This window comes from Callospermophilus lateralis, chromosome 4 (assembly GCF_048772815.1).
Source record: "Callospermophilus lateralis isolate mCalLat2 chromosome 4, mCalLat2.hap1, whole genome shotgun sequence".
Lineage (NCBI taxonomy): Eukaryota > Metazoa > Chordata > Mammalia > Rodentia > Sciuridae > Callospermophilus > Callospermophilus lateralis.
The window spans coordinates 136,485,883-136,508,031 of NC_135308.1; positions in this window are offsets into that span (position 1 = coordinate 136,485,883).

Here is a 22,149-nt window from a genome sequence, read left to right on the forward strand (position 1 = left end):
AAAAGGGCGGGGGAGTTCATTTCACCCTGCTATTCAAAGCCATTTGATTCTAGCATAAAGCTTTCAAATTCGCCTCATCAAAAAATTACTGGAATAATCCACCCCAGAGGTATTTCGTGTAGGATGAAAGTTCACTGCAGAAAATTGTCTATTAGGAAAGTTTGGGTAAGTATAACATTTAATCCCATTTGATTACCAACAATGTCTTAGCACCCTATTAATGTTCCACGGCATTTTATGCATGGGGACTCCTGTGAGCTGCCTGTCTGGCTGACACCACTTTATCTGGCCCTGGATTAAAGTAGTGAGTCATGTGTAGTTTCAACTCCAAATGAGCTGTCAGAAATATTACCCTGGATCTAGGGGAATGTGGGAAAGCTTGCACCACAAGAGAAAAGAGGAATGCAGGTCCACAATCCACCAATGCCATAATCCAGTCCAGTGCTATTGCTGTAAATTAGCTAACTAACAAACTTATTATTTTTATAGATCATCTCTAACTTGTGCTAAGTGGCTTTCTTCCCTGTTCTAGTATTTTTTCCTACATTAAATTGTAGAAAGCACTCATCCCATACACTATCTTTCATAGACATATGCTTCTGTTTATTTACTGCCAATGTATTTGTTTGCTGCTAAGCAGACTCACAGTAATGGCTTCCAGCTTCTTTGTTTTATATACATCTCCAGTTAGAGCTAGCTGAAAGCACCTCTCACATCTCCACATTCACTTTTTCCAAAATAGTATGGTAGATTTTAGCCCTTTTGCTATCACATTTACCAAAACAGCTACTTCTTTGTGTCTGCTTTTGTGTTCATAGCAATATCTTAGCCTCTTTTGTAGATTTGCCAAAATCTTAATTGCATTTAAAAAGACAAGCAAATTAAATGCATAAAAGAGTATACCAAAAATAGAGGTTTGAGGGGAAAAACACAAAAGAAAATGAATTAGAGGAGCACTTAAGGCTCATTTAAATTTTTTTTTGAAATTTTCAATTATTACCATGTTAGACAGTGGACAAAGGACTTTAGTTGTCTGCAAAAGAATTTTTAAAAGTACATTACCTTCCTAAAATTGATATCTAACAAAATAGCCTATTCAGTTTTGGAGAGTCTAAAGAGGAGCTCCTTTTTTTTTTAATTTAAAAATTGCTAAATTTGAATAATAAGTAAATGTTCCTTGAGATTTGTTTTTTGAATTTCACATCTGCTATATAATGAATTTCATAACAATTGCTTATATATAAAGAAAAGATACTTAATGAGAACTAGACACAGATCTACAGTAAAAATAAGTGCTAAAAAGCCATTAACAATAATTTTTCCTTAAACAATAGAAAGACGATAAATCAAAGAGTGGTCTTATATGATACATGAAAATAGAGTAACTAGTTTATAATAGTACAGCTAACAAAATAGCAGAGAAATAGAAAACTATTAAGCCTCTACTTCCCAAACTGACAAGATATATTTACATAAAAATAAGCGTCCTTTAGAGCTACTTCAAGGCTTATCATCCAAAGAAATAATTTAACGTATACACAAAGTTGCATCCAACTTTTGTATCATATGATCTAAGGAAATCTAATTCCACATATTATTCTAAGAGCTCAGAGAAACTAAAAGCCTACTAACAATACAGTCACACTATATCAGTGCCTACAGTTTAGGCAACAGAAATCTGACTATCCTCAGGGTTATTCAATGACTGATCATCATTCATCTCTTCTTTTACATTTGAAATGCTGAGCCCTGAACCATGTTCACATTTGTAATAATTTGGTTTTTAAGTTATTCCTATGATTGAAAGTTCTTAAACAAGTCAATCAATAAATCTTAAGAATTCCAACATATCAGTTAATATTTTGTGATTTGAAAATGAGGTAAAAATCAACCTAAACTGGATTGGGACAGTTCAGGTAAAGTTTTATACACAGTTTTATCTAAAACTTAAATCAGAAGTGATAGACAGCCACAAAGATGGTCCCTGGTGATGCTACCCTTCTAGTATTTATGCCCACTCCCACTGAATTAGGACTTATTTACGTGATTAAGAGAGTATTACAAAAATTATCATGTAGAAATCTCGAGGCAGCTCATAAAAGCGTCACAGCTCCCACATTGGCCCTGTGGGTCACCCTCTGGGGAAGCCTGCCATCAGATTGTGAAGTGCTCAAGCCTCCAAGTGGGGAAGACGATTTAAAATGAAGCTTAGACCTCTCAATAATGGCCAGCACTGACTTTTTATCCATGTGGATGATCATCCTTGGGAGCAAACCTTGCAGCCACAGTCAAACTTCAGATGACTCCAATCCTGGCTGACATATTACTGCAAGAGGAATTTCATAAGTGATCCCCTAGCGAAAACTCCCCAGCCAAGTCCCTTGTTAATTCCATCCCTCAGAAACTGTGAGAGATGATAAACAAGTATTGTTGTTGGAAGTCAGTCATCAGATACAATGTTATATAACAACAGATTGCTAGCAAATTCTGCCACCAAGTGTAAGTACACTACTTGTTCTGTATTTTCAACTTGGCTTCAAACAGTCTGAACAACTTGAGAATGGTAGAATGTGGAATCAGAGAAGTTGTAAAGGGGCAGATCATGACTAACTTTATAAGGACTTTAGCTTTTCACTGTTAGTGAGATGAGAAACCATTGAAGGAATTAGAACAGAAGACTGTTTCTGTCTGCTTACATTTAAAAGCATTAACCTAGAGTCTGTAGTAAGAAGTCTATTGCAATCATCTAGAATAGAGATGATGTATGAGATGAGACTGATGGAGTAACAGTCAGAATTATGCATTTACTACTTGTGATACATTTGTCAAGTTACTTAGTTCTCCAAAGATCAGTTTCTCTATGGGTAGACTTGCCACAGCACCAGCTTTCTCACAGCATATTATGGGAAACAATCACTCATGGCTCAGTCACTAATAGTTACAAACCATGACTGGAAAAAATTATATGCAAGAGACAGGAAAAGCAGCAGTATGAGAATATAGATCACAGGTTCAGGAGGGTTTGGGAAATATTTAGGAAATTCTGACTTATATGGTTAATACTGTCATTAAAAGTAGGAAAACCAAAGATGGGGGAAAATGATATTTCTCAATGTTATGGAAATTTTCTATTGAAACTATTATTAGATAAATGAAAATTAGATTGTTCCACCTTTAAATCTATCAACATAGATGCCATGTCAATAAGTTTCCATGAGGATTTCTATATCATTGCTGATTGAGGCTTCTAAACTCTGGTACTATAATTCAGAACATTAGCACAGTACAGAGATCAGTGTTGATCTAGAGAACCAAACAAAACCGCTGAAACAGGATCAAAGAGAGAGCCACAGGATCAACACTAAGTCTCTAAATAGGTGCCAACTGCCTCCAGCTTCAGGTAAAAAAGTGATATATATATATATATCTATATATATGACTAGCCAGAGCCTATCACGAAACCCTCAATATTTTCCAGTATATTAATTTGTCAGCAGTTTCAAATTATTAAATAGAAAAATGTTTAGAAAAAGTTAGAACTAATCAAGAGTAGAAACAATGGATATATTTTTGAAATATTCTTGATGAGGACCAATTTCTTACATTCTGACTCACTTGCAGTGTTCCTTATGGAATTGGTGGGTTGTGAGCAAGGTTAGCAAACAACTGTTCTCTGACCTTCAGAACTTTTCAACCCTCCTACCTCCCCAAACATAAATACCCAATTCAGATGGAAATATGTGCCAAATAACACAAAACACAAACCAAAGGGCACTAATTTGTAAGAGAAAAACAAACCTGGACAACACATGGAAAATATGCAAAATTCTTTTAAAATAGTTTTCAAAAGCTGGGTAAGGATTATGAAATACAAATAACATAAATCAAACTCTGAGACTAAATTAACATAGCTAATTTATAGAAAAATTCAGACAATTATTTACTTTTATGCAGTTTATCAGTGCTTTGTTTCCTTTATGGCTTTTTATCCAAAGTATTTAACTGTGACCTATCCTCTGATCCAACACTGTTTTATGTTCACACTGTAAGTTTGTTTAAAGGTGCATTCCCCAAACAAGTGTTATAAATATCTACAGATTCCTGAAAAAAGTACTGGTTGACCTTTTGAAGAAACTGATAGTTCAGATAAGGGAAAAGGCCTGAATCTCTGTGTAATGATCTCTCTAGTCATAGTAAAAAGGAGGTAGGAAAGAAGTTTTTCAATTTGAGTAGTTATATCTGAATGGCAGAAACAATTCCCAGAAGTCATAAGAGCCATCGAGTGTCAGACACTAATATCATCATCCTATATATTTTAATAAAGCTGACCACATAGCTGATAATGTTCAGCTCTGCTTGCTCAGAATCTTGCCTGGAAAATTTCCTAGGTAAAAATAATACTTTCCATAGCACAAAATTAAGTATTTTCTCTTATATAGTATGTAAAAGTAAGTGAATAAGCTGATAGAAATGATATTTTGAGATTTTGCTGAAATACAATTTAATATATGCACATAAAATATATAACTAATGAGATCTTCATGATAAACATTTTGCATCTAATTGTCTGTATAAAATATCTTCTTTGGGGTTATTGCGTCTACAAGATGCATTTGCCAAGCTTCCTCCATATCCTAAGTTAAATCATCTACTTTTACTCTATCAATGCAAGCCTGTGATGACACTATCAAGTATGTTTTTTTCAGTTTATTTAATGTGTTTGATTAGTTGTGTGGTATAGGGAAACTCTAGATATATATCCCTGCCTGTGTAGATATCCGGCTAACAATAGCAAATGTAAAATTTATTTACCTCTCTCCATGATAGACTCTGTATATAAAGTGATAAGTGAGAGGCTGGGTTTTCCCTAGGGATATACATCCGATACAGAGGGCACTTACTTGCCGCATACAGTTCTCAAACATATGGAATGTACTAGTCCAAATTGACGGGTGCTAGAGGGGTAAAATGTACACAAGATTTCAAAGAGTTAGTACAAATATGAACAGTAAATATATCAGTAATAACTTTGTATTGATTATGTCTTAAAATCACAGGCTGTACATGTTGGCATAAGTAAGCTTTAATATTAAAATTATTTTCACCTGCTTTGTCTTTTAATGTGAGTCCTTAGAAAATTTCAAATTAAAAATGTGAATCACTTCTGTTACTCTTATTATACTTCATTAGACAGCATTTCTCTAGAGGTTTTGCCTAACATTTTTTTCCAGGTTTGGCAGCTTTTCAGTGTTTTGCAACTTGAAAAGAAAAAAATTTTCTAATCTAACTACTAAGGAATGAATTTTTGCTTCTCTAGCTTTCTGAGCTGGGATCTGTTTGACAATGTGATGAAGGGAAATCTAATTACAGATTTGTTTCCCTCATTTTCTCACTTTCTGTCATTTGACATCAAAAAGTGTAGTAGATCAATAGAAATGGGTTAACCAATTAATCTACTCCTCCTGAAGGGTTATTAGTTGCTGATTACTTATTTAGTCCCCCAGCTTGTCTGTAGAATGTGGTTGTTTCTGTACTCATGTGTCTCCATTGGTGTATATCCCTCTTAGCCCTGCTTAATATGGCCATGAAGGCAATTTTTCCCCTGTAAGCCCCCCAGAAGCCTCTGAAATTACTTTCTCTCTCTCATTGGTCAGCATTTCTTATCACCCACTTGGGCCTCAGATTTCTGCACACCCAGTCTCAATAGAAGTGGAAGATTTCTATTGCCTGTCAGCACTGAGGTCTCCCTTGAACCCAAATGATCCTGAGTTTTCTACCAACATACAGTTTTCTGTATGCTTCAGACACTGTACATTCTTTCCTTACCATCAAGTACCCCAGAAAGCACCAAATTCTGCCTTCCAACCTGCATTCTAAGCAGCTATCTATAGATGGCCACTTAATTCCAAAGTCATAGAATTGATCCCTTAATGTTTATTACAAAAGAAATAAATCCAGAAACGCATGTTTTCTATTTTATATTTATTCACTTTTATAAGAATATATTTACATAAATTTGAGGGTTTTCTTTTTTTGTTTTGTTTTGTTTTGTTTTCAGTTCAACAACAACAACAACCAAAAAAAAAAAAAAACATACTTTGTGGCCTAAATACTATGCATATGATATGTTATTTTATACAGGAAATTGGTTGATTTATCTAATTCTTATTTCACCATTTGCTCCCTTGAGTTCTCATATCAGCAGCTGGTAACAGAAAAAGAAACACATCAGTATGTTGTAACTAAGCAAAGGTGATGCTGCTGCCACTCTGGGTTCATGAAACCTTTAAGAAGTAAGGAACAAAGACATACAGAAAACACTGACTTCCTCCATGGAAAAATGCTCTATCTTTGTCATGTTTGACTATAAAGTACTGTGGCATTTTATCAAAATAGCTTGTAAGACTAAACTGAAAGTATACTAAATTTTCCCTTCATAAAAGGATATATAAAAGGCAAACAAAATAAAAATGTTTCACAAATTCATTCAGTATCTTCGGTCTCTTTTAATAAAGAATGAGCCATTGATTTAAAAAAATGTAAGAAACATAGCAAAAAAATAGACAGCCAGGCATTAATGCTAAATACTGACTTGAAAAACAAAAACCAAAGTATAAAAATCCAAAAGGTCTTGATGAAACCTCAGTGGATTTACTTTAAGACCAGAGAGCAAATGGAGAGATTTAAGTTATCTGAGGGTATTGCTAAGGAAGGAGATTTGAGACCACAAAGATAAATCAAAACTTAAAATGATGTCTTGAATAAATAAATTAAGCAAAATATTTAATGATATATTTAATAGCATTGAAATCGTTTTAAGCACTAAAAGGGACAGCTAATAAAATTAAGATCACAAAATATTGAGTAAGCAATGTTTTGCTTTTTATCTTTTGAAAAGGATAAAGGAATAGATTACTAAAGCATTCATTTTACGTACACTATGATATTTTAAATAAAAATCCTACATTATTGATCAGATAACCCTATATAATGGTATGATTATAAACAATAATTATACCTAATATCACTGTCCTGTGTTCACAAAATTACATGATATGTTACACTTTTATATGCAATGCATGGGTTATTTTTCAGAAACTAAAGCACTAGTCCAGTTTCTATGTAAGAAGCTTTAGACAAAAATTTACATTACTGTCCAAAGCCACCCAACTAAGAAGTGACAGGAGTAAGATCTAAGTTTAGGAAGTGAAGATCTATACCTCAAGGTCTTAAGCACCATGATATAACATATGATTGTTTTATTTTTATATTACATATCCTTGATAACTCAAATTTAAAACAATGAAGTATTAAGATAATACTCTCTAGATTTGTACAATTTTAGAATTTTAGAGAAAGACACATTCCTTTAATCTATCTACCATAAACCATAATTAGTTTATATGGCCATGGAATTTAATGATGTAGGTCAAGTCATTTTTCTAGGAAAGTTTTGTTCAAAATTCAAAACTCATCCTGACAAACTCTTAAACTTGAAAATTTAATGAGGTACCAACTGAAAGCTTCAGATATCATTCAAAAACTGAGTTCCTTTTATTACTTTACATCTCCTTAAGACAAACCTTTGTTGCTCAAAATTGAATTAATCTTAATTATTGGTTTCTTCTTAGTCTTTTTATTGGTTTCTTGATGTGGTAGGCAGACTTCTAAGATGCCCCCAAGATGTCTCAACCACCCTCAGATATATGCACTTGCTATAATATGTGAGTCTGTGAACTTGATGTATTTTACTCCTGTGATTAGGTTAGATGATATGGCACAGTTGATCTTGAAATACAGAGCTTATCCAAGTGAGCCTAAAGTAATTACATGAGCATTTTTTTAAAAAGAGAGATTTTTTTCATTTGATTGCAAAAAGAAATTAAGCTATTCCAATACTGAGAAACATTAACTGTGCTTTGAAGGCTTGAATATGCAGAGACTAAGAATCAAGGAACATTGAGAGTAGCCCTCAGCTGACAGCCTGCAAGGAAATGGGGACCTCAGTCTGTAGTCACACGGAACTGAATTATGCTAACAGCAAGAGAGGTCTTGAAAGCAGTTTACCCTAAAGCCTGCATGCAAGAACTCAGCTGAGATGACACTGTGATTTTAGCTTTGTGATATCCTGATTAGAAAATCCAGCCATGTGGAGAAAAAACTTCTAATCTAAAAATCTCAGAGCTAAAAAAAAAAAAAAAAAAATGGAGGTTAGTCTAATATAATTAAGTTGCTTGTTTTCTGCATATATGATATAATGAATATCTGTGAACTGACCACCCTAGGAAAAAAACTTAAATATCAAAAATAAATAACTTGTATCTGCAAATTCCTCTCCTCTTCATGCCCTGTACCTTCTCAATATGCTAGATTTGTTATTAACCTTTAGTTTTTAAAATGCTATCATATATATTTTATCATATATTTTATTTATATAATTTTATCATATATGTTTTATATATATATATATACATACATACACACACACACATACACATACTTACATACATGTAACTGTTATAGTTTGAATCTTTGGATCTGTAATATCCTCCAAAGACCAAAGGCTCATGTGCTAAAAGCTTGCCCCTCAACAGTGAAGCTCTCTGGAGGTGGTGGAACCTTCAAGAGGTGGGGCCTAGTGAGAGGTCTTAGGTTATTGAGGGTATGCTATCAAGATGGATTGTGGGATGCTGGTCTTTACCTCTGTCTCCTTGCTTTCCAGCTGCCATGAGTTGAGCAGCTTCCTCTGCCATCTTTTCCCACCATGATGAGTTGCCTCAAAAGCCTAAAAAAAATAGGACCAACTGACCAGGGACTGACTGAAACCTCCAAAACTTAAACCAAAATAAAATTTCTATTTATGAGTTAATTATTTCAGTATTTGTTACAGTAGTGGAAAATTCACTGACACAGTGACTAAGTAAAATTTCATCCCAAATAAACTGTCCAAGATTGGCTTAAAATTTTATAAAATTGTATCATTATGGTTGAAATCTTCCAAGACTTTTTTTTTCACTGAAAATTGCATTCCTAAAATTCATTCATATGAATGAAGTCATTCATATAATTATGCTTTACTATTCCATTTATGACTCTATAGGGTTTAAGTTATCTGCTCAAGCCTCTTATTGTGCCATCTGGCCCTGGTAGTGCTTTTTCCTGGATGTGCCATTTCCATATCACAACAATTTCTACCAGGCCAGCTTGATCACATGATTTGGTGATATCTGACACAACTTAAATCATGTTTAGTAGTTTTTAAATTTCATTACTTTGTTTCTACTGGTTAGACACTATTGTCACTACCCAGGTTCAGTAACAAATGTGGAGCTTATTTTTTTAAAAGGTGTCTATTTTCTACTGTACCTATCCTAGAACTCTAAGAATTTCCTTTCTGATTCTCTCTTGTAGATTGCTATAAACTCTAACAGGGTCTTTTCCTCCGAGTATATTTCATATGTCGTATGGGTTTTCCATTCCATAAGATAAAGCCTAGGAAACAGTGCTTCTTGGACTGCAACCTAGACTGACACAGAATTGTTTCTACTGTGGATCCCTCAGAACTGCAAGTCTTTTGTGCACCCATCATTCCCAAAGTGAAACTTACTTCCTTCAGACACTGAAGAGGAATGAAACACTTGTTTCATTTTTTAGTGGTAATAAGTATAAGAATGGGAAACATCATTTTTGAGGCTATTAGGCATCCATAATTTTTACAAATTTAGTAGACATGTTAATCTTGTTAGGCTTTATTTTTCACCATCTGAAGCCCATTCTTCTAAGACGAATGGCACACTAGCCACTAGCTCATCCAGGTCAGTAAGCATTGTATCAGAGATTTAGAGGACCAGTGTAATATTCTACAGATGTGTAACCTATCCATCTTTCAGATCATGATGTGACAGAGAACAGGATAGTTAACATAGTCTTGGGGCAATTGTGTAAACATATAACATTATCCATTTCATGTGAATAACATTATTTCATTCTCTTTTAGAAAGTATTGGGAAAGAATATATTCACCAGGTCAATGGCCACATGTTATAAACCCAAGTTTAGGTTAATCAGTTGTAGCAAAGACACTACACCAGGCATAACAGCTGCAATTAGAACTATCTAACCAAAACTGGTATTTTATGGTAGACCACTCCTGGCTTTAAAGGGGAACCGCAATGATAAATTAAATGCTACGTGGATCACTATCACTCCATCTTTTAGTCTTTAAAGCCCCTCTGGCTGCCACTTGGGCCTGGCTTCTCATGGTTGAATTCAGCCCTGTGACTGTGTTGTTTAAGCATCCTGTCATTATGAGTACTGCAGAGCCTGAATTGTAAGGGCATTTCCTACCACCTCCCCTGGCCTATAGACGACAGCCACTAAGAAACTTCTTTCTAAAACCAGTGTCCTTTTCACTCATAGTTTTTTTTTCCTAAAAAAAATTGTAAATATTGTATCCTGTAAACTTCCTTTTGGGACATAAACACCAGATAGCCTCTGGCCTAATAAAGTGCTTCACTCTAGCATTCTCTCTATTCTGAGCCCTCTAACATTTTCTTCCACCATTTGCCATGGCAGTTCTACCATTTCCTAAGTTTAGTTAGGACTGTTGCTTTTGCCATGCTTCTAAGGATCATCCAAATAGGGTGTTCACATTAGGGTCCTTAGCAGAGTATTAAATCTATATACATAGACAGTGCCTTGAAATCTACAAAAATCCCCTTACTTGACTTTATGTTCTATCCACTTCTATTCAATACTCTCAGAATTTGGTCCATAAACTCCATCCCAGCTCTTGCCTATACATGTTGACTAGATCCTGAAGTTGCCTTAATATATGCTCCCTTTCCCCACATATCAGGCTACACATCCTGGTTGTGTTGTTACTTACTAGTTATCATGGTTTAGTCTAGTGGCTAAAGAAGGGAATGTGGGTAAATCCCTTAGTGGGGTACATCTTTCCTTGGACAGGAGAGGTTTATTCATTGTCTTTGAATGAGATAGCTTGTTATCTTTTTTATTTTTCATTTTAATAGTCTGATTTTTGTTGGTTCTTTTTAGTTATATATGATAGTAATTTGGCATAATTATACAAGCATGGAATGCATCTTGCTCTAATTCAAACCCCCGTTCCTCTCTTTCCCTTCCCTCTGCCATTCCCAGTTCCCTTCCCTTTATTGATCTTTCTGACATTTACCCAAACTTATTTTTTAATTAATTTCTTGTGAATATATACTATGTTGAGATGCCACTCTGGTGTATTCATATATGTACACAGGAAAGTTATATAAGATTCATTCCAATGTCTTTCCTTTTCCCATAGTTTAAAAGGGAGAAGTAAACCATTTCTAGGCACTCAAGACTATCCAGTGCAGAAGTCTAAAGTTTTAACCTTTGGAGTTCTATTACTCTGATAATTATATCCTGAATGTAGTATTCTCTGACATCTAGTTTCAAAAATAAAAATACAGAAGATTTCTTTGTGTCAGTAAATGGGTCTTCCGACTTTCACATTTAGCTTTGAATGGCCAGTTAATCGCTGTGTGCCATTCTTTATTTCAAAGCAACCCTCAAGTTTAGCAACAGACAACCAATTTCACACTCTTTATAGATACCATTTCTTCACTATTTCTCAATTTCATGATGCATGCTATCGTTCAGTGCATCCAAACTCACTAGTATGCCTTTACGGTTCTCATGGGTAAAAAATTGAATGAGTGTACTGCTACTTTGTGGCAAGTGCTTTCTGGGTTCTACAAACTACCAGGAACAAAGTCCTTGCTCCTAGATAACCATCAGTTATCCAGACTATAAACCTTATTTTAGTATATTCTTTCTTGCACAATTTCTAGTACCAACTCTTACAGATTGGGTGCATTAGGAAGCAGATATCAAGATGGAGATTAACCTCTAAAAGATTTGTTAAGAGAGCTCTTAAGATTACTTCTATGGAAGAGAAGGATTATGAAGCAGAATTTGGCTGAGGGCAAAGCTGGGGGCTGCTATGTGGCCTCTACAAAGGCCACCATCACCTAGTAGGGAGCTCTGAACGCAGCAATGGATCCCTAGAAGGGATTTTCATTGTAAAAAGATTTTTAGCTATGAATGAAATTCTGCTAGATGAGATAATGTTGTCCAGTGACTGATAGTTTTAGTAGCAAAGATAATATAGAACATGTCTTTTGCATTTCCATCATAAAATATATTTATAAACAATCTTATTTTATGTTCATACTTAGCATGAATGTACAGAAATGCAGCTCTGACTGTACAGATATTTTTATGTGTTTACTTGATGAGCCCAGCTCAACATCTTATGTTCTACTTGATTAAGCAGGCCCACATTTTTCTACAATTATTTTATTGATTTAATTCTATTCCCATCACTAATTGTCTAGGTCAATGGACTAGATGCCATGCTGTAGAACTAACCAGGGTTGGTTTATTAGGCCTAGTGAGTAAGTTTTGTTAAGCTTATTAGAGCTTAAGCTTATAAATTTTCAGCATATTTTTCAGGAAAAAAAAGTTTAGCTCATAGAATTTTCTGCATTTGTTTTTATAACGCATAATAAATTATTGAAGAATTTTTAATTGGTATATTATTTTTTTTCAAGTGGTTCCTTGAGCAAGTAAATTTAATAGAGATAACAAACATTTTCCATAAAAGATCAGATAATAAACATTTTAAGCTTTGTGGGACATATTATCCACAAGATGACCCTAAAACTCAACCAATGTAGTATAAAACCAGACACAGCCAATAAGAAAATGAATGGTCATGACTCAGGACCAAAGAAACTACAAAAACAGATGGCAGAACAAATTTGGCACAGGGGTTTTAGTTTGTCCAATCCCTGTCCCAGTGTCTTAATTACATGCTTTATTTTGGACCCTTTCTCCTATTTCTACATACTATAAATTTAAAGGCAGACAAGGGATATTAAAAACAGTATGTAGTTGTCTGTGTTGTGTGGCACAAGCATGGCTCTTTCCTTCTTGAAGTTTTCTAACAAAAATGCTCGTAGCACAGACAATTATGAAAACCAGTACATACCCTATATATTAATTATCATTTAGCACAATGGCAGCAACACAATAATTCTGATTCTGTTTTAGAAAGTATTGGGAAGAATATATTCATATGATCAATGGCTATATGTTATAAACCCATGTTTAGGTTAATCAGTTGTAGCAAAGACACTACACCTGGCACAACAGCTGTAACTAGAGCTACACAATAATGGCAACAACAATAATTTTCAGCTGCAGAAAATTATTAAATAAGAGTTAAGTGAACATCTGAGTAAACGCACTAAAGATTATATACTGAATTTGGTAAGTGGTTGAGGTTTGGATGTCAAATAAACTTGATGCTGGTTAGTTAAGTAACCTGTACTGATACCAGCAGGGATCAGCTGACAGTGTAGCTGGGCAAATCCTCTCCAACTACCACTGGAAGTGTACATACAGGACAGTAGCATCTCTTTGTAAGAAAAGATCAAGCACAGCTCTCTGGTCAATACTTATTGAATTCTAAATTATAGTACATAGTACCTCAAAATTAACTCCTTGTTTGTCTGACACTCTAAATCTACTTCCTTTATGGCAGCTTGTGCTTTAATCCACAATATTTTTAAATGAGATTTTTTTTCACTGTGGGAAAATATTTGTTGGTATCAGAGATGGATCTCTACCAAGTGTCTTTATTAATTACTGCACCCTTTTCCCAAGACCCCTTCAAACTCTGTATTCTCAGGAAGATATGCCCATGACCGTAACATACATGTATGATCAAACTAGGTGTCATATGACTTAGACTCTAAAAACACTCTTTCTAGGGGCTGGGGCTGTAGCTCAGTGGCAGAGCGCTCCCCTTGCACATGTGGGGCACTGGGTTCAATCCTCAGCACCACACAAAAAAAATGAAATAAAGCTATTGTGTCCACGAACAACCAAAAAATAAATATTAAAAAAACCCTCTTTCCAAAATTCCCAAGTTATTCTTTATATCTGAAAAAAATTCAAATACTAGTCTAAATTCTACTAGTAATAAGTTATATAACTTTATAAAAAATCATTTGACATTTATTTACCTCAGAATCTTCATATGTAAAATGAATATACTGAAGAAATCAAAGTTTAGAGAGATAAAAGTGTGTGTGTGGTGGGGGTTTGGAGAGAGAGAGAGAGAGGAAAAGAGGGAGTCATACACATAGATACACATATATATGCATTTGTATACATATGTGTACATATAAAGATAAATATAAATATATTTTAAAGTGGATTGAGTCAAAAGAGTCATTACTGGTCCCAAAATATAGTAATGGTTCATATTCTTGAATTGTCTTGGACAATCATAAATATATTTTAATAAATGTTTATAATTATCAAAGAAATATAAGGAAAGGGCAATGATGTATAGCAAAATAGTTATGATAAAAATTATCTTTGTGAGTGATAAGAAAAGCCAGTTGATCAGTTTATGGCTAATGTGCAAGTAAAAGATGTTAACAGAATTGTGTATATAGTGTAATGAAAGCAAACTGCAAACATTGATTAAATTGTTAATAAGAATTTTTCCAAAACAAGAAATCTTCAACTTTTCTCAGTTCATTTTGACCAAAAAAAATTAGAAATCTCCATTCTGAAACCTATTATGCATATAGTATGAAAATTCTATTGTGGAAAAAAATCAAATAACTTACTAATATCAATTAATTGTTTAAAAGAGAAACAAGTTTCAATACTGTTTCTACTAACCAGTTAATTACTCCAAATAGTGTAAAAATTACTATCTCTAACAGATTATAATTATATATTAGCTTCACATTAAACAAAACTAGCAAAAAAGAATTTTGACACACTGCAAAAGAATTGACTATTCCATGTTATCTCATTTTGAAGAGAGATCTTTTAGAGTAAATGAGGTAAAGAACATGGTTCAATTTAACTAAAAGACCAATGCAATCAAACTTCTACATCTACTTTGGGTGTCTGGGATCCTATCTATGTAGAATCTAAATTGTCCTGCCAATCACAGTTTGGAACTAGGTTATAAACTACTGAAATCAATTCATGCCTCACATACTTTCCTTCCTATCTTAGGAAAGATTCCTTCATCACTGTAATAGTTGAAAACTTTTCTCTTTTCTGATGCCTACTGTTTTTGTGCTACAAAACTCTCAATCTTCCTGAGCCACAAGTGTCACTTAGAATTAAGTATTCTCTTCAAATTTTAATAGCTCCTTTCCCCCTTTCTCTTTTATAAGAAAACTATTTCATTTTGTCCAGCCCTTCCCTTAATCTGAGATTGTATTCCTACTTTGGGAAGTAGGTAAGGAAAGTTATTCAAATTGCTTTGATTTTATAAAATAATATTGATAAAATAAAATAATATTTAGAAAATAAAATTGATAAAATTTAGAGTATATTCCCTTATATTATTATATTATATTATAGTATTTCTCTCACTGATTCAGGAAATTTTTTGGTTTAGGAATCAAATAGTAGGATTTCAGATGAACAAAGATTCCAGATTGATAAGCAGATATATTTACAAATTGTCAGAAGCAAATTTTATCACTTCTTTTTTTTTTAAAGAGAGAGGAGAGAGAGAGAGAGAGAGAGAGAATTTTTTCATATTTATTTTCTAGTTTTGGGCAGACACAAAATCTTTGTATGTGGTGCTGAGGATCGAACCCGGGTCACTCGCACGCCAGGCAAGTGCGCCACCGCTTGAGCCACATCCCCAGCCCAAATTTTATCACTTCTTGATTTCAGTTCCCATAATTACTTAAATTGCACATATAATACCAAAAGAATGTTTGATTAGGCCAGTTCAACTGAAGGTTAAGGAAAAATATCTTAGTCAAATCAACAGTTAATATTATTTCTATAATATTTAACATCTTCTTAAAAGCTTTAACAAATAATATCTCATTGATAAGGCCAAGCAATGTTTCTGGCCTAATTTTATATATGAAGAAATGGGTTATGAGTTTAAGTGATTTTTATAGGGTTCTAAAAATTGAAGGATATAGTAAGGATCTACTCATTTATTAAAGAGCCAGAATAATTATAAAAATTACAATTTAAACACAAATGCTTTGACTTTAATTCTGGAGGTGTTTTTTACTGTCTCATATCCAAAAGTTCCAAGTGCATATTTCATTGATCCAAAGTCATTTTAGACAAATAACAGCACATACATATATGATTGTATATTAAAACTTGATTTCCTGAGTGTAGGAAAAATAGGAAATTTTTTGCCTAAAGTGTATACAGGGTAGTGCCATCTCTTTGTGATTTGAGAGATTATTGAGCTTAGCTCACTGGTTAATGCTTTTTAAGTGTTATAAATAGTACATCAAAAATGACTTCCCAACTTATCTACCACTCTAAATCTATTTACCTTAGGGTAGGTTTTTTTTAATTCAAAATTTTTTCAATGAGCTTATTTTTTATGCTAGGAAAATGTTCTTCAATATCAAATCTTTACAATTGCCTTTAGCAATTACTGCACCCTTCCCTAAAGACTCCTCAAACTTTGAATATTCTTGAACATTGTATACTACATATTATCACATTAGATGTCACTGAAATGTTACCTTGAGTATAAATTCATTCTTTATGAATTGTTGAGTCATTCTTTTCATCTGAAAGGAGTCAAAAAATATACTAATCATAGATTTATTTTCAAATGAATATAGCTTTGGGAACTGAGGATATAGCTCAGTTGGTAGACTGCTTGCCTTGAACACTATATATCTATCTATATCTATATCTATATCTTTTAAAGATTTAAAGAGATATAAACCTTTACAGTTCAAGCTCTGAAGTCTCATTTCACTTTATACCTTTGCCGGATTTTCTTAATTTCCTCAAAAGTTTTGATGAGAATTAAAATTGTATTTAGAATACTTTATCACAATTTTTTCAGATACCATTGTGTATCCATACAGATTTTATTCCTTCCTTAAATAATAAACCTAACACAACAGAGTGATTTTAACAATAAATCAATAATCCCTTAAAATTAATGCAGAAAGTTAGGTATGTGGTGTCTGTGTGTGTGTGTGTGTGTGTGTGTGTGTGTGTGTTACTGAAGTGACTTTGATTAATGAGTGCTGTATTACTCAACTTGAAATACTCTATTCCTAAGCATAATTCACATATATCTGGAAAGAAATTCACAATGGATAGCTTACCTAATAAAGAAAGCCAAGCATCAAATCAAAAGACATTTTTAACCTTGTGTATGACTGAACTAACCCATTCATTATTTATTTATTCAATAAATATTTATTAGAAACAAATTATGTGTCAGGCAATAAGAAAGTTCTTGATGGTGCATTGATGAATAAAGAAAAAAAATACCTTTTTCTTCTTTCAGAGGGCTTATAAGCCTAATAGAGAAGACAGACAAATGAGTACAGTTATAATGAGAAAGACACCATAAGAAAAATAGATTCAGGAAGCTATATAACCAGATTCAAGGGGTATAAAAGCCAAGTTAGAAGAGTTAAGGAGATATGTAAGTAAAGGAAATCACTAAGGATTCTTTAAATTTAGTCATGGAAGAGATAAAAGGGCCAACAGTAAAGAAAGTGAAGGTTGAAATATGACATTGTTTAGAAAATCACTCTCTTGGTGGGACCTCACTGAACACAGGTTTCAGTGGATATGGGTTTTTTTCTATGAGGTTTTGATGAAAGAGGAGAAGGAAATTGAGAGACCAAGAGTGGCTTGTGTTGAAAATCGATACAAAGTGGAAGTGATAGAGAAAATATGAGAAATCAAAGAAAATCACCTTGTGAATGGAAAATAAAAGAGAGGGAAATCAAACTTAAAAAGTGAGTAATTTTAACTTAAAATCTAACTATGAATTTCAGAGTTACAGCACAAAGAACTTCATATTTTATTTATAGATAACATTAAAATAAAAATAATTAGAACTATGAACAATGATACAGCAGTTTATCCTTTAAAATCAAAGAACATATCTGAACTACAAAACATATTTTAGGAAATGGAAATAAATGTTAGAAGATTTTCACTTAGTATTTTTAACTGTATTAAATAAGGTGTTATATCTAAAATATATGAGGAAGGTGATCATTAAGGAAAGAAAAGCAACTGAAATCCTAAAAGCATTATTCATAACTTAAAAACTTATGTGCCAAATTATAAGTCACGATGACAGTAGTTGAGTAATACTGTAAAGACCATATCAGTAAAGGTAAAGAAAAAAATCAAGATTTTTTCCTACATTGAAGTCAATTGAAATTTTAAAATCTCTTTTAAATTGAAGAACTCCATATCAACTCTATATTAACTGAGAGATCATTTTATTTAACAAAATATGCTGCAAATCAATAATAAAGTGGCTAGGGTTGTGGCTCAGTGGTAGAGCACTTGCCTAGCACAGGGGAGGCCCTTGGTTTGATCCTCAGCACCACATAAAAACAAATAAAATTTAATTTTTTTTTAAAAAAAGAACTAAGCCTATAAGATAAAATCAATAAAAAAGGTAAAATCAACAAAAAAATCAATAAAAAGGACAAAAGATATTAATTGGCAACTCACAAACAAAAAACTAATAGGTATATGTACCTTTTAGTACCTATTCAAAATAAAGCATAAATTACATCTTTCCTTCCATCCATCAAAGAAGTAAGCATTTGCCAAGCAGATACTTTCAGACATTAGCAAGTATGCTTAGAAAGTAGAAACTTCATCCATTATTGATGCAATTATCAACTAGTATGACCATTTTAATGTAAATTTTGGCAGTATTTTAGTAAAATATAGCTTGTAAATTTATCAAGAGCCTCATGCATATACAAGTAAAGTAATTCTGCCAGACACATAAGATTATGTTTTTTAGTAGTATCATGGAAGTGTATTACTTGAGTCTATTTTTAGAAGAGTGGACATATTCTAGATGTATGCTATACATTATTTTGCCCCAGAAAAATAAATTATAATATAAACTCAAGAAACATCTTAAAACAAACATGTCAGGAAAAATTACTAAGGCAATAGACATGACACAATGCATTTATATAAACTAAAACAAATACAAACCAAAAACTCTATGGGTTTTATAAGGCATTATATTGACACATGTCCAATAAAATAGTAGAAACACTTTTTTGATTGTTAGTGAGAAAAGGGAAAACCATTTAATGGAAGAAAGTAATCTGGCATAAAACTGTGATGAAAGATTGCCATAAAAAGAAGATGACTCAGTTCTCTCTTACTAAGTTCCAAAGGAAAAAATCAGAAAAAAAATATAAGTTAAAAGATAAAAAATATGGAGAACCTATTCAGAGGAGATGATCTATGTATATCGAAAATTAAAACATATATTTTATTTTCTGCATTACAGAAAGAAAGAAAGTGAAAATAATTATTAAAGAAAGAATATAAGGGAAAAATGTTTCTGAGTTGAAGAAAAACCCAAGTCTACCAGTCAAAAGAGCCTAATGAAAATATAGCATATTATATAGTGTTAGAGCTTAGATCTGGAGTGTCCTATAGTGTATTAAAGGCTTGGTCCCCAATGAAGCTTTTTGGAAGCAATTAGATCATGAAGGTTTTGACCTCATCAAAGGATTAATCCATTGACGGTTTCATAATTGAATGGATTTGGGGGGGCTTGGAACCATAGGGGGTGTGGCCTAGATAGAGAAAATAGATCACAGGGGGCATGCCCTGGAAGAGCATCATATTCTCCTTCCTGGTCCTTTCCTTTCTTCTCTCTCTGTATGTCCCCACACCCACCAAAACCTCTTTCTCTCTCCCTTCCTCCCTCTTCTTGTTGCCATGGATGTAGGCAACTTTCTATGCCATAGCCTTGCACCATGATGTGCTGCCTAAGCACAGGCCTAGGAAAAAATAGAGCCAGCCAACCATAGATTGAAAGTTCTGCATGAGCCAAAATAAATGTTTCTTCCTAGGAAATTGTTTTTCTCAGGTATTTTTTCATAGTGTTGAAAAACTAGATATCACACATAGGATCGACTGGATTCTAATGGAAACATCTTCCAAATTTCAGTGTCTTAATCCAACTGAAATTTATTCCTTGCTTGGAAAGCAAAGACTTGAAAAATGTTTATAAAAGTCTGCTAAAGTTTTAGTGATGCTTCAAGGCAGCTGGCCTCCATAAACTGGTTGAGTGATACAGGCTGTTTCTATATTGTGGCACTTGATCTGAACAGGTGCATGCACAATTTATATGATAGAGAAATAAAGCCCAGAGAATCAAAGATCAATTTATAAATGCACACGTCCCTTCTGCTCTTGAAACATTAATCAAAACTACTCACATGGCCAGTTTTCAAGAATGCTGGGAAATTAAAGATTGCACGTGCCTAGGAAGAGATAAATAATGCTGGTGAGTACAAGTAATATTTCTTGATATTATATGTAAATCTCTTTGACATCAACATTCAGGAGTAAAATTTAGACAAACATAATTTGAAAATTAATGGATCAATATTTGCACTAATGCTTCTAAAATGCAGGATCGTACAGAATAAAGGAAATCCTTAATCAGGAACTCTAAATGTCACAAGTCTACTCCAGGTGCCTGCATTTAATAATTATATGATTGTGAGTAAATTAATAAACCTCATTGAGTTATAATTTTATTATCTTGGATATAATAGTAGAGTTGATAATTGTTAAATGATCTGAGTATTTATATTGTGTTAGTCATTTTTCTAAATGTTTTGCACATGTAGTGCATTTTATCTTCATAACCACTTCTGACATCCAATTCAGTATTCTCACATTACCAATGAGCACACTAACTGGTTAAGTACTTTTTGAGGTCATGCAGCTAAAAGAATAGAGGAGCAAATATTAGAACCTGGGCAGTTCGAAAAAAAATGGCATAAAATTTTCTTTTTATGATGTTATTACCTTCCCATTTTTACCTGGTTAACTAGAATAGCAAATGCCTTTATAAAAGTACTTTATAAATTTCAAGACCCTACACAAAGTAGATGGTCCACAAAAATCAGCAGACTTTTCTCATGTTCTTTGACTATCATTCCTTTGAATTATAAAAAGTAGAACATTTTTATATGTTTTAATAAGGTATGTTATTTCATGTCATAATATTTACATTGTGCATGTTTCCCATTACAGATTTAGAATATGCATGCCACAACATTTCTAAACCAACCACATTAATTAAAATACAAAGGAAATTAAGAAACAGAGAATTATAAAAATGTAATTTTATTTATTTGAGCTCCATGTGCATTGTTATATAAAAAATATTATCCAGAAAAAGATAAACATATTTAAACATCATTTAACTCTGTTCTACAATGTATGAAAATACCTGTCTTTTAAATACATGGAATATAAAGCTTGTACATTTTGGCATGAAAATATGAACATTTTGCTTATAGTTATACTATTTTGTTTGATCAGACAACTGTATGTAGTTTTGCCATTAGTTTATGTATGCCTAATAATTGGTTTGATCATTTTTTTTAAATTTTTCAACTAGTCATTTCTTTCCTTTCCTCACACCTCTTTTTCAACCTAAGGGAGGCTGCATTCTTTCATGAGAAGTTACCACTGATAATTTTATTGCTGAATCTCCTTTGCTATCTAGGCATTTCACTGAGAAGTCTTCTAGGCCTTGATACTCAAATCCAGAAGTAGGAGTCAACTCCAATCCAGTACACCTTCTTGATCTCTGAACTTTTTCTCCTTTTTTACAGTCTTTGAACATCAAACACTTCTTATCTGAACTCATATCTTCTTGTAATCTCTTGTTAAAGGCTGCTAAGATTAGCCACCAAAAGACATCATAGTCTGCTTCTTTACAATAATTTTTCCTCAGTCTTTAGGTTCATTAGTCAGGAGTTGCTTTCAGAGTTACCATAGGCAATACCTTCCTCACAGGGTTTTCCCACCTTCCTAACTGGTTTTGTATTTTTGCTTGTTGAGTATTATTCAGTTTGCAAAGCGATAGCCATATATTTCAGATTTGCTGTGGCAACTCCCTATCATTACATTTTTTTAATTAGTTAGTTATTTTACCATAATAAGCACAACCATAATATCAGTGTCTGGAATCAACATAACTACATTCCTTGTGCATACAGTTGTTCCAAATTGGGGAAT